General features: G+C 57.6%; 1 protein-coding gene across 2 annotated transcripts in view; it reads right to left on the reverse strand.

Moving 5' to 3' along the window:
* Arpp21 (cAMP regulated phosphoprotein 21) overlaps window positions 1–468 on the reverse strand; it is a 153,186-nt gene extending 152,718 nt beyond the window's left edge. For both annotated transcript variants that reach the window (XM_019208248.2, XM_019208245.2), the window contains exon 1: window positions 266–468. The gene's annotated coding sequence lies outside the window, so the exon portion shown is untranslated. The remainder of the gene's footprint in view (window positions 1–265) is intronic.
* Between the last annotated feature and the right edge of the window lie 238 nt (window positions 469–706).

The raw sequence follows: 706 nt of genomic DNA on the forward strand, positions 1-706 counted from the left end.
TGCCCGCGGTGCCCAGAGCCTCTGGGCTCCTGGGCGCGGCCAGGCAAGTCTGAGTGGCCGCACCTGCTCCGTGAGCTGCCCATTCCCCGGGCCGCTCGCCGCCAGCCCAAGTCTAGAGACAAAGCGCAGGAGTCACAGGCGGAGCGGGAGCATCATCAATCAGAGAAAACTGGCACGTTGCCCCCTGCCCCTCCACACCGCCTTCCCGCTCCCAGCCCGCAGGCGAACGTTCCCTCCAGCCCCGGTGCCCAAGCCCTCAGGGTACCTCTCTCGCGGGGGCTTGTACTCCTGCAGACTCTTGGCGAAGCCTTGCTCCGTTCCCTTCCCTAGGCGCTCACTTTCCAGGCCAACTCTGCGGAGACAACCCCACAGGAATAACACTTCACCCCGCCCGAATGAAGCGGTAGCCTCAGAGCTCTCCGAGATTCTCCGCTTGGCTTCGGCTTTGAGCAAGACCAAAAGTCCCTCCCTGTGGGCGACTGCCCAGACCGCTGCCCACCTGAGCGTTGGTTGAGAATCACTGTGGTGGCAGAAACCAGGCAGGGTGGGGGGGCAGGGTAAGTTTTGGGGCAGGGAACAGAGCTGACACCTGAAGAAGTAAAAGCATTGATGTTAGGGTTTATTTTGGAGATGTACTAGTTTTTATCTGTAATTTTTATTTTTTCATTGTCTCAGTCACACTACCAAAAAAAAAAAAAAAAAAAAA

The sequence above is a fragment of the Fukomys damarensis genome, unplaced genomic scaffold (genome assembly GCF_012274545.1).
Source record: "Fukomys damarensis isolate Sample0158 unplaced genomic scaffold, DMR_v1.0_HiC HiC_scaffold_28, whole genome shotgun sequence".
In the NCBI taxonomy this organism is placed as follows: Eukaryota; Metazoa; Chordata; class Mammalia; order Rodentia; family Bathyergidae; genus Fukomys; species Fukomys damarensis.